This window comes from Mytilus edulis, chromosome 5 (genome assembly GCF_963676685.1).
Source record: "Mytilus edulis chromosome 5, xbMytEdul2.2, whole genome shotgun sequence".
NCBI classification, from domain to species: Eukaryota; Metazoa; Mollusca; class Bivalvia; order Mytilida; family Mytilidae; genus Mytilus; species Mytilus edulis.
The window spans coordinates 46,914,352-46,927,718 of record NC_092348.1 but is presented as its reverse complement, the minus strand read 5'-3'; positions in this window follow the sequence as shown (position 1 = coordinate 46,927,718).

Here is a 13,367-nt window from a genome sequence, read left to right as displayed (position 1 = left end):
TTGCCAAACTGATTTTCCTATTCACAACAATTTGTTTTCATCGTCATATGTTTGAAACATACATAGGTATTCCTATGAAGTTATCATAAATATCTTCTTACTTTTTTCAAAACTCATGAATAAATTTATCAGAAAACAGACTGTGATTATCAAATAATCAAGAAATATTTAGATTAGTAATCATATGACCAATTAAATACGTCCAAGTAATCACATAATCATATAATCAAACATCCCATGAAAAGGTTCATAAACCTTAAAAACCTACACGTACGCAAAGTGGGTAACCGATTTTAAACATCCATATAATAGGCCATTAATCTTCAATCTTCCAATTTTAAGATGAACATTTATTTGTTAACTGCTGGACCAATCAAAATAATCTAAAAAGATTGAGGCCGGTATTGATGTGTACTTATAAAAACAATTGCTTAAAAGTGTTTTAAGAGAAATCATAATTTTAAGCCAGTAGTATCGATGGGTTAGATTCAAATGCAATTCCTTGTCATGTGAAACACCTTTAAAAAAAAAAGTAAAATCACCTAAAAACTGAACTCCGAGGAAAATTCAAAACGGAAGGTCCCTAATCAAATTGCAAAATCAAACGAATTGATAACTATTGTCATATTCCTGACTTGGTACAGGCATTTTCTAATGTAGAAAAGGGTGATTTTATAGTTAGCTTAAACCTATCACTTGTATGAAAGTCGCATTAAATTACATTATATTGACAACGATGCGTAAACAAAACAAACAGAAATAATACATATAAAGGTAAAATAAAGGGATACTACAGTCAACCTTGTGTTTTAATCTTTATCATTATAAAAACAAACAAAAGTTTAACAAAGAAGAATAAAAAAGAGTATATTAAATTCAACAACCTCATTCATTGCTTTCTTATTTTTTTTAAATTTTTTGTATGTGAAATCCACCCATAAAGCATTGAAAATTTTTAAATACCCGGACTGAATGTCTAGATTAAAATTAACTCTCACGTAGAATCGTGCGTTTGACGTCAGAATGTAAACGTCGTCTAGGCAGAGATATAAGATAAGATAAGTACAGAGTCACGTCATATATATCAAAGAATCACAAAAAGTCACACGGACAAAGCAAAGCACACATGCAAAAATGAAAGATAAGACAAACAACACAAAACCGGGACGCACCAAAACAGAGCCACGTCAAATGTATATCACCAAAACAGTCTTAACAGTAAAAGTATTATTAATAAAGACAAATAAAGGAACACTATATATAAAAAAGAAGATGTGGTATGATTGTCAATGAGACAACTGTCCACAAGAGACCAAAATGACACAGAAATTAACAACTATAGGTCACTTTACGGTCTTCAACAATGCGCAAAGCCCATACCGCATGGTCAGTTATAAAAGGCCCCGATATGACAATGTAAAGCAATTCAAACGAGAAAACTAACGGCCTTATTTATATAACAAAATGAACGAAAAACAAATATGTAACACATAAACAAACGACAACCACTGAATTACAGGCTCCTGACTTGGGACAGGCACATACATACATAATGTGGCGGGTTTAAACATGTTAGCGGGATCCCAAGCCTCCCCTAACCTGGGACAGTGGTATAACAGTACAACATAAGAACGAACTATAAAGATCAGTTGAAAAAGGCTGAACTCATCAGATGGACAAATATACAAGTGGACGTAGACGGTGACTTGTACATCCCGACAACAACAAGACACTAGGAACAGATCTGAGACTACTCGCAGTTATCTGACAGCTAGTTCAAAGCCACTAACAGCTAATAAAAAAATCATGCATCTAAGACTAAATTATCAATGCGTTCACATCCAACATCCAATGGGTTCAGTGTAAAGACGTCATAAACAGTCAGAGAAAAACATGACCTTGTGCATTTTTTTTGATAATTATTGATTAAAGCAATATCAGTTAGATAGAAGGCCATAGTTATATTTTGTTAGAATATACATCTTGCATGTCTTGCTTCTGATATATCTTTTTTGGCAGAAATGTCTAATCAAAGTTTTTTAAGAAATAATATGCCTCACAAATGCATCAAAATGCAACGAAAATCCGTAAGATAATAGATAATAAAAACATAAAAAGAAATATTAAACCTTTAAAGCTATCAAAATCATAAGAACGAACAGCAGACCAAACAAGGTTAAACTATATTAGCCTGTTTGAAATCAAAATAATAGGGTTTTGAATATAGTATAACCAAGACCAACGTAATGCCTTAATGGCATATTCCTTTATAAATAGCTCTTGTATGGGATAAATCTTTAAACAAAAACCTGTATGGTGTAATAATGTATGGCATATGGTGCAAAGGTAGAAGATGTATGGTGCTATGGTGCTATGGTGTATGGTGAAAGGGGATAATGGTATAATGTGTATGACAGCAATATCTCTGTAAAAAATCAGTGTTATGTGGAAGGTGTATGAAGCAAAGATGTAACGTTTATTGTGTAACGGCACAGGGTGCATAGTGTCATGGTGTATGGTGAATGGTGTAATGGTGTATGGTGTTTGTGAGAAGTTTACATCATCCAAGGACTGTCTATATGTTGCTAGCGATGACAAAATTATCATCATATATATATATTCACTGACGATTTTTAGTCTGTCATTTCTGATATATAGTCAGAAATTGATTGATAAGATAATGACCCTTTTGCTATGTTCGTGCAATATCGTGATAGTACATAATCAGATAGAATGAAATTCAAAACAGTGTGGCTGTGGCTATTGATTGACACATTAAATTCATCCATTGGCTGGGAAAATTTAGGTGAACGTTTGTATGTAACGACAACTGCTCACTATGTACTTTTTAAAGACACTTAAACTATGGGGTCACCAAAGGTTCACAACACCTTAATAAAGTAATTCGAAAAATTAATCAGAAATAACACGATGTTTTGATTTATACTAATTATATAAATCAAAACATAAAGGTTATTCCTGATTAATTTTTCGAATTATTTTATAATTAAAGGCGTTAAGAAACCTTTGGTGACCCCACAGTTTAAATGTCTATCGTAGGTACGTCGTGAACAGTGGTCGTTACAGACAAACGTTCACGTAAATTGTCCCTGTCAATGGATGAATTTAATGTGTCAATCAATGGCCACAGCCACACTGTTTTGAATTTCATTCTATAAAGATATTTTACATGGCACAAATGTATGCCAAGTTTTATATTGACTTTATCCTTGTGCCTTCAATGAATTTAAAAATGACAGTTTTAATGTTTAACTGTATCAAAAACATTATAACAGGAACTGAAAATTTGAAATAGTGACATAAAATAGAAGGTTATTTCAGCGGATTTTAGATTTAAACAAGAAATGAATTGAAAATAAGATTTAAAACTATATTTGGTTTCATGATTTTGCAATTTTATAACAAGACTTTTATTACTTAACGGGATATCTCTTATATGTGTTTCACATGCACCTCAAGTGTTATTATCATTTATTTTCAAAAGTCAAGTGAAATGTCATGGTTGCTATAAATAAGAATATTTGCTAGACATAATTTTATAGTATCTGGAGACCATTCAGAAGTATCTTTAAATTGTTATATTCTACATACTCAAGTGTCATAATACAAAACCACTTCAAAATATTTTTATAACATATGATCAATATCCATGCAAAGACTTTTTATGTCTTGTCTCACGGTTGTCAACATTGTTTGTGTGATATTTTTACTTAAGTAAAAATTCCTTAAAATGTCATATTTTTTTAGTGTTTCACTAAATACTTGATTTCAATAGCATGACTGTACATTCCTTTAAATTGACAGGTTAAAAGCTTTGAAAGTCATTCAATGCACAATTCTATCAATAACAATATGTAAGAAAGTGCCTTTGAAAAGTAATGGTGGTTTTAAAATCTTTATCATTGGAACTTATTTTAAAAGTACAACAACCAAAATATACAAGAGACGAAAGACATTAGAAATGCTATACAATTGTGATAATGTTAACATCTTAATAAACCACAATTGCAAAGTATCTATTCCTTTGTATATGCACCATCTTTACAGAAGACAAAGAAGATTAGATGCATGTGTATATAGTCATGCTTCACTACATTGGATGAATTTGAGATTTTCGCTTCATAAACTAATTCATTCTCAGATCTGTTCCTAGTGTCTTTTTGTTGTCGGGATGTACAAGAACCCTACCAATTCCATTTGTATGTTTGTCCATCTGATGAGTTAAGCCTTTTTCAACTGATTTTTATAGTTCGTTCTTATGTTGTACTGTTATACCATTGTCCCAGGTTAGGGGGAAGGTTGGGATCCCGCAAACATGTTTAACCCCGCCACATTATTTATGTATGTGTCTGTCCCAAGTCAGGAGCCTGTAAATCAGTGGTTGTCGTTTGTTTTTGTGTTACATATTTAGTTTTCGTTCATATTTTTATTTAAATAAGGCCGTTACTTTTCTCGTTTGAATTGTTTTACCTTGTCATATCGGTACCTTTTATAGCTGACTATGCGGTATGGGCTTTGCTCATTGTTGAAGGCTGTACGGTGACCTATAGTTGTAAATGTCTGTGTCATTTTTGGTCTCTTGTGGACAGTTATCTCATTGGCAATCATACCACATCTTCTTTTTTATAATATGGCATTTGCTTTATTGAATCATTTACTAAAACTTATCGTCATCTCAAGATTGCAAAATACCGGATGCCTTATCATCTACAAAAGTTCTAAACAATGATGTTAAATGATCTAAGTCATTTAACAGTTTGAGAACTTATTCGAATTTATTTTAATGGCTCATGGGTTCCTTGGGTCTATACATGTGTTCTTTAATTTATATGTTTGATAGTTTAGCATGTTTAGTGTGACATCCATTTTGGCAGATGTAGTATCCAATATTTTTAGGAGCGAGCTGATGCATGCCTCCGGGTGTTGGATTTTCTCACTATTTGTCTGCTTCTTGGTTGATTTGTTATCTCTTAGACACATTCTTGTTTTCATTCTGATTTATATATTACGTCGTTGCTCACAAATGGGTCTTTATCGAGTTTTTGATGCTTTTATGTATGAAAAAACGAACAACTATGAAATTCATTATTGCAGATTTGTTGAGTATAATGAGTTTCGTTTTTTGTTCTGCCTATAATAGAAGGTATCTTTTATGCTCAGGTCTGCAAGTCCGAGCAATTTTACATGTTTATTATTTTAGGCTACTATATGTTCCTTAATCTTTTTTCTTTCAGCTTCACGTCGATAATAATAGTTGTGTGTATGTGTGCTTTTTTCTTATCGTATCATTCATAATAACAAAACCAACCTTGGTAACAGACATTTCAATAATGTTATCTGCTTATTGTGAACCAGCAATGGTGACTTGCAGATAACTTGGTAGCTTAACAGAGTAGGACATTGGTTTCTAAATCTAAATACGATAAAATATAACATCAGCAGTTACAATTGGTGACGATGACTATTTACATTGTTTGCAATCAGTCATGAATATCAATGTTTATCATAGATACATGCACAAGATCGAGAAAACAGAACAGGGACCCGTTGTACGTAAATCTACCAGTGCAAACATGGAGAAAGTTGCAGCATTCGTAGTGAAATGGTGTAGGTCACTTGGTCTGGTCATAAATATATAAAATCGGGGCTATCACTTACCTGGTAATGGTTTTGAGTAGAAAGGGTCAAAGGTGGTTTGCCTAGGCTATGGTTTATGGAACTAAGAATTGTAAAGGTTCCGAGCTTTGAACTACAAGAATCGTCTGCAACGGCCGTACCTATAATTCAGGTGAGCTCGGACACAGAAAGTGTGTCCATTATTATAGGGATAAATGTGTTTGCCAAGTTAACTAAACGATGTGTTAAAACTTTACAAAAACGGGGTTCTAGAACTAGGCAATCTTCACCAATTTTGATTGGTTTTGAAGACCGTAAGTTCTCAAGCTTATAATACAGAAAATGATGCAAATACAAACAGAAATATACATCGTTCGGCCTTCAACAATGAGCATAAGCAAGTTAACAAGTCGGCTACAAAAGGCTCCAAAATGATAAAGAATTCAAACAAGAAAACTAACGTCCTTAACCGAAAACAAATTATGTAAGACATCAACCAACGACAACAACTGAATTAAGGCTCCTGATTTGGGACAAGCACATACATACAGAATGTGACAGTGTTAAACATGTTAGCGGGATACCAACTCTCCCTTAACCTGGAACAGTGGTGTAACAGTACACCATAAGAAGGAACTATAGAAATCAGTTGAAAAAGGCTAAACTCGTCAGATTGATACAAATAGAAAAACATCTAAAAAAAACACACAGTGGACATGGCTGGGTACTTTTATCTCATAACAACCAAAATTCACTAATTAATTATCTGAGAGTACTTGCAGTTACTGACAGCTAGTTCGAAGCCACTTAAAACTTATAAAAAAAAATCGTGCATAGTAGAAATGAGCTACTAGTATCTGAGCAACACCAGAAAAGAATTAAACATAATATATGTAAACCTACCAAACCGAACTTTATTTACCACCAACAATGTAAATAATCATCTAAATAACACAAATATACAGAAAAAGATTTTCAAACAAGAAAAAGAATATGGGATATGAAAGTTTTTAATAAACTGTGCAACATGTTCATTCATTTAGAGTTATAATTTTCTACTCTTTTCATTATTTACATTTCCGTTTTAATTCAAGAGAAAGGCGAAATATTCCAAGTGACGTTAAAACACATAAGTAAAACATAAACGAAAGGAAAAGATCAAACAGACAAACAAAAGTACACCAAAAAACAACATAAAAAACCAACGGCTGAACAACGCATCCCACTAAAATCTGAAGGTGATCTCAAGTACTCCAAAAGTTCGTACGTTACATGTTGCACCCGTTGTGTTTTTTTATTAATACAAACCCGGTAATAAGTCTTATTATGTAGATTTCATTAAGGACAAGGTTGATTGCGTTAATAGTTACGACAATTGGAACATATCCGCTATCATCTGTGAAACGGTTATGCCAAAGCGGTAAACCAACTGGTGATGGCGTCCGTAAAATTTACAAAGGCATGACTTCACCCTCACCACTTGGTTCAATTGGCACTTGTGAACAGCAACCATATATGAAGGAAATCAAAATAAGAAATACAAGCCCAGAATATTGTATCAAAGGCGCGATGTATATCCCGTATGCAGGCACTGCTGGAATGTTTCTACATAGAAATAAAAAATACACAATCGGGAAGCCGAAATCATCCCTTTTGTTGTATAATTTTGGTTTCAATCGGTACTGATGATCGATTTCTAGATGTTAATTAAGATGCATGGGAGACTAAACTGTATTTGTCGTATCCTTTATGTCAACATGGAATATATACGTTTAATATAGTCACTCAATTTTGAGTTATTTGGTGAGTGAACCTCATGTATATGTATATGTTCAAGTCCGTATGAATATTTGGATTTTTTCAAAATACTCATACGGTCGGACCGTACGCGTACGTTATGAATAATATTTAGAAGGTTGTCAAGTTTATTAGATACAAAGGCATAAAATAATTAAACATAACTTAACTCTCAAATAAATATATAAAAAGTTCGATTGTAATTATTAAAGTAAAAACTTTAAATTTTAGCTATTTAAAAAATTCACGCTAATCAAATCTGTTAATCTCTTGTATTTAGCATGTCGATCAAAAATACATTTATTGAAAACATGATCACTGAAATTGAAGATATCGGAAGTAAACATAATGTGGGAGGACAATTGTTTCAGAATATTATAGAATATTAGCAACTTTACAAAAAAATGCAAATGAACGTGCATGAACTGCAAACATGTAAATTCAAAAAAATATTGCGTAACTTGTGATAGCAAGTGTCACCTTGAGCGAGAGTACCAAAATAGGATTCAGATATACAATAAAACAAATTTTTAGTTTTAATAGGATTTAAAATCTTAATTTTAAATCAGTTATCGGTTGTGCTCATACCACTGTCCGTCGTTATACTACTTCATCAAGTAATAGTATTTGGTTTCTAGTTGGATCATCGATCTTTGCAAGTGATTGATTTACCCATAATCCTCTTTTTGACGTCGACATTTAGGAAAAGCAGAAGCATTTTTAGCCATAGATTTATCTTCTAAAATTTTGGAAGCAAGACAACGACCGGGAGGAGCTAATTTGGCTTTGAAAAGGTGGGGAGTGAAAATTTAATGGTAGGTTTGTTTTTACCGATGGATTAACTATCTCTAAGGTGAATTTTATTGGCGGTTGACGGTTCTGTGAAAATTTTTAACTGTAGGCTAAAATTGTCGCAGCACCGACAATTTGGCAGATTTCGCTGCGCTTAGATAACATATTTGCAGTTTACAGACTTATTGTAATCGTATGATAGCATTAGCCTCTGAATTCCAGGGTTAATAGCTTATCTTGAACTTTCCCTTTTCATATATGGTCTGCCACCTCAAACATATTCGGCGATCATCATATAACATTTTCACAGACACATATGCATTTTTATCAGTTAGTTTTAATTCATAGATCTACATGTATCACAAATTGCATTTCGTTTAATAGTACATATATCATATCACAAATTGCATTTCATATAATAGTACATATGTCATATCACAAATTGTATTTCATATAATAGTACATATATCATATCACAAATTGCATTTCATATAATAGTACATATATCATATCTGTTAATAAATGCTGTGGCCATTTCCTGCCAATAACAATCTGGTTATTTTTTATGAGCATCTAAGATAATTGTTCGTTTGTTCATTTTATTCATTTAATTGTAATAATAACAATTTGTAAAACTAAAAAAGATTGTAATGAATGTTTCTTTAAATTGACGATCAAATAACATGTATTGTCAGCTCGTACAGGACCATACGCGTACGGTCCAAATACTCATATGGTCTGGAACATATATAACGGAAACTGAAGTTAAAAAGACTCTGTTGACTATATTTTTTTTGTTCCTAAGAACTTTCAGTATGAAGTCGATCTCATATGAGTAGAGGAACATGGCGGCATAGCAGAGGTACACAGATGGTTCCTATAGGAATAATGACAAATGTTTGTTGAAAACTAGTCCTTTAAATGTAACAAATTAAGGAATCCAGCATCTTGATAATTTCAATTACAGATAAAATTAAGAATGGAAATGGGGAATGTGTCAAAGAAAAGATAAGCCGATCATAGAACAGACAACAGCAGAAGGTCACCAATACGTCTTCAATTCGGCGAGGAACTCCCGCACCAGGAGGCATCCTTCAGCTGGCCCCTAAACAAATATATGTATCAGTTCAGTGATAATGGACGTCATACTAAACTTCAAATTATACACAAAAAACAGAGGCTCCTGACTTGGGACAGGCGCAAAAATGCGGCGAGGTTAGCTTGTTTTTTGAGATCTCAACCTTCCCCCTATACCTCTAGCCAATGTAGAAAAGTAAACGCATAACACTACGCACAGTAAAATTCAGTTCAAGATAAGTCCTAGTCCGATGTTAGAATTTAGAGAAGAGAGAATGTTTTTAGAAAGTACGATGTATCCCTTCCTAAGACGTGATATTTGAATCTACGTTGGTCATATTATTTTATGAAACAAAGAACCATTTTTTCATTATTTCTTAAAATTTAGAATAAAGAATACTTGTGTAAAGTGTAGAAAAGTCAAATATGTTAATACTTTTTTCAAGACGAAAGAGACAGAGATAAGATTTTGGTTAGGGTGTGTTGCTCAGTCTGTAGTTTTCCCTGTTGTGTTAATGGACTATGGCTTGTCTGGGTTATTTTTTGCTATGGCGTTGTCAGTTAGATTTTGACTTATGAGTTTGAATGTCTCTCTGGTATCTTGCGTTTCTCTTTTAGATCGTATGTACTCTAAAAGATCTTTGGATTGTTTTAGTATCCACTTCTGATTCTCAACACCTCTAGAATATGTAGTACCACGTCTTTAAATGCTGATAAAATTGATGGTACCATCTCAAAAAAGCTTTCTAGGAGCACGTTGAAGACCCAGGAATATAACGTTGTTTGTACTGACGCTTAATATGTATTATGGGTATCAAATACAGATTCACGTCCGTATCTTTAGTTGAAATTCCAAATGAATATAGAACAAACTTATGGTTACGTTACATAGGATTTCATTGTTGTGTAGTTTGTGTATATGCAAAGTTTTCAAAGTAAATGTAATTACCTTATTCAACATTCAAGCAGTTTATGTAATGCGATTTTGTTTGGGACTAACAACAACACATCTGTATTTGAGGTAGGACAGTTGTGTTGTAGCATCACTATCTTCAAAAATTGATGTAGCATGTGTATTTATAGACCACTTCAGCTTGTAGTTTTGATTTGTATCAACTATACCTTCTTCCATTTGGACAGATTATGTACGTTTTCTTTCTCTCGTTTAACCTATTGCCTGGTATAATCCTCGAGTGAATTCATAAGTCTTTTGAAGTTGTATTTCCAATTGACGGCTTTGGATTAAATATTTTGCTGATATGAGTTAATGGCAATATTTAGATATTTTGCAACACGTGTTTGTAATTGAAAATATTTTGATTAAAATTGGTTTAATATATGTATACGAAATGATTGGTACCCTAAGATCTTAAAATAGGCAGGTAATTTCCAATGAACGTGTTTATTACGGAGGATATTGCTCAAGTTGATCGCATCATGGCCTTACATTAATGTTTTGTAAAGAATATTTTTTCTTTTCGAGTGCGACTTGCAATATCAGAGATAATAGCGGTAAGTTGGTATTGGTTTGGATAGAGGTTTTTCCTTTTGTCTACATAGAGGTTTTGCAAGATAAGGATTTAAAGTTCTGGGGTATATTTTGTCGATTATGCAAAATTGCATAGAAAGGATTGAATGATCAGGCTGGTTAAGATTCTTTTAATCAATGTCGACGCTTGCATTGTTTCTAATTTCTGATCTATGGGCGCACATACGTGTATACAGTCCTATTTTCGTTTCGCTGACATATAGCAATCCCGAAACACTGTTACTAGTCCGTACACAAATTTGTTGATTTCGATCATCATGATCATCGTAGCTTCTAATAAAATAAGACTTTTTAGTTAAATAACTAGTAAATTGATTATCTGCAATTAAACTTTTATAGGTTTGGAATATTTGTTTTACATTTCAAAATGAAACCATGTTGTTCATTGTCATTAAAATTCAAAATGTCTTTTAGTAGAGATGAACACAACTGTGAACGTAGATTTTTGTTGTTGTAAGTATGATGATCTGAATGTGCCAAAAAACATGTAGGTATATTTGTCATGTTTGGTGATGAGGGGACACATATAATATCAGACAACCCAATATTCACGTCTGCTTCTGTTCTTATTTATTCTGAATTATGGCCGAGCCAGTATTCTCTTTGATCTGCCCTAATTCATGAATATGAACCACTTCAAAGGATGATTTCCGCGGGTACAAAGAATCCACCATCAGCGACATTGACCCAGTGGTTGATAAAAGAGAGGTAAAAGATACCAAATAGACATTCAAATTCACAATTCAAAAATTAAAAGACAACGTCAAGGCTTAAATGAAAAAAAAAAAAACAGTACACAAAACACGTCAGAGAAAACTAAACACTGAACAACACAAACCCTACCAAAACTGGAAGAAACCTCAGGTGCTTTTCATGTGGCTCTTCGTGCTGCTCGTGTAAGTACAAACCCGAAAATAAGTAAAATTCCGTAGGTCACATCCCGTGAAGAGGGACGGAATTGAAGTTACGAAATGTGGAACATATCCGCCATTACCTGTGAAACGAATACTGTGGATTCATTGATATTTGTTGGATATCAATTTCGTGGATTTCGTGGGTACAAGGGAACCACGAATTAAAATGTTCAACGAATTACAAATTTTCTAAAGAAATGTATGTAGACTTTGCCAAAACTACTTAATTTAAAAACCACGATTATTTTTTTCCTCTATGCACGAAAATTGGAACCCACGAAAATAAATAAATCCACAGTATTCCATAACAATCAACCTACTCGTGATGGCCTCAATTAATTAAAGGACAGGATTCAACTTCCTCAATTTTCGTCATTTTGTTTTTAATATTTCTGAATGGTTCGATTATTTGAGTTCAGGGAATCAGTAGTTTAAATAAAAAAGTAATGCATCCATTTATAAGATACAAATGCAGGCAAAACATAACACTACGTCTTGGGAAATCCAGAATTATAATACATAAAAAAGAATCTATCAATTTAAAAGTAAATGCTAGCTTGAATTAAAAAGAAGAGTAGGTATTTTAAACTTCAACTTTAATTTCAAATATTCATATTTGTATATACAGGTGGTGTCTCAAGTTGCTGTCTTGAATCTGAAAATTGATTTAGAAAAAAATTAAAGCTGTGATATCATAATAAAACTTCCAAAAATAGCTTCTTTTAAATGATGATGATGCGTATTTCGACAAGTAGTATCTTTTTAGTTTCGTTCGAATCACTGATATTTACAAATTCTCAAAAACTCGTATCGTAGAAATGTCATCTAAAAATGACTTATGCAACATCATTGTATTTACATATGTATTTGCAGCATTATCTCCAAAAAAAGGCTTGCTAATAATCGTGCATAAACAGATTCTACATTTTCCTATGACAACTGGATATACATCTGACATAGGCACCACGATAGATGCCATTATAGGGGCCGTGCAGTTATTCATTTTAAGAAATTAAGCATATTGTCGGTTTTCATTAATTTAATGCTTCTTAATTGTTAGAAATTACACTTTGAAAATACAGCTGTTTTCAAACCACGCCTCTTTTTGGGAGATGATATGTTAATTTGTTAACGTACTGGTTCCATTTATGATCTCTGTATTTCATTTAACAGAGACATCACTTGGGAGTGTATCCTGCATATAAAAAAAAGGGTAGCGCTTAAATTCTAATTCTTAGGAGGTAAAAAAAAATGGCCCTATATTTTGGCCTTTGATTAAAATAGTACTACATATAAAATTTCCGTTCTGGGATATTATTTTTCACGAAACTTCATTGTACAAGTGTCACAGATTTTTGACCGCAAAGGGAGTTTCTGTGGGAAATTGCATTGTCTATATTTACAGAATTGCAACCTACATTATAGGTAAAAGATGTTGATTGTTATCTGTTGTTTTTGAGGGGTATTGATAGAATAAGATGATAAGTCACTGTAAAAAATTATAGAATACACAAACAACATGATAAAAAAGACATATCAGGAAAACCTAATACACCCTCTGAAAAAAATTATTTTCATGGACGAAACAATTAAATCACAGT